This window comes from Galeopterus variegatus, unplaced genomic scaffold (assembly GCF_000696425.1).
Source record: "Galeopterus variegatus unplaced genomic scaffold, G_variegatus-3.0.2 Scaffold946, whole genome shotgun sequence".
NCBI classification, from domain to species: domain Eukaryota; kingdom Metazoa; phylum Chordata; class Mammalia; order Dermoptera; family Cynocephalidae; genus Galeopterus; species Galeopterus variegatus.
Genome location: NW_007727057.1, coordinates 244,669 through 245,230, shown reverse-complemented (window position 1 = coordinate 245,230; position 562 = coordinate 244,669).

Genomic DNA, 562 nt, shown 5'->3' with positions numbered 1-562 from the left:
TCTATAGTTTTTGCATACATCTTTTTAGCTGTAGTGTGGCTAAACAACATGTCTGGTTTATGCGCTGCTGGAGTTTACCAGGCACTGTGATATACACAATCCAGCCATTTGTGCACCAATAGCCTAGCTAGCTGGTTTCTCCTCCTCATTTAAAAAAAATGATACTATCAGTCTAACACCCATTATATTTAGCAGCTCATACAATTCCCTTCCCTAAGAACTTACTATAATCTTACAGGGGTCTAAAGTATTGACACCCCTGAGAGAGAAGGTGAGCCTTGAGGGCAGAAATTGTAAGTCTTGGAAACATTTTGAGGTTGAGAAGTAGTAAAAACTACTTTTTCACTTTTCTGACTTAACCTAATTCCAAGGTCAGCTCAAGAAAGTAAAGGGTGTTGTAACTACCTAAATTCGAAATTCGCTGTTGCAACGTGACAGCTGCCATTGACATGTAAAGGGATAGGCGTAGCTGTGTGCTAATACTCTTAAAACTTTCTTTCTTTCTTTCTTTCTTTCCTTCCTTCCTTCCTCCCTCCCTCCCTCCCTCCCTCCCTCCCTCCCT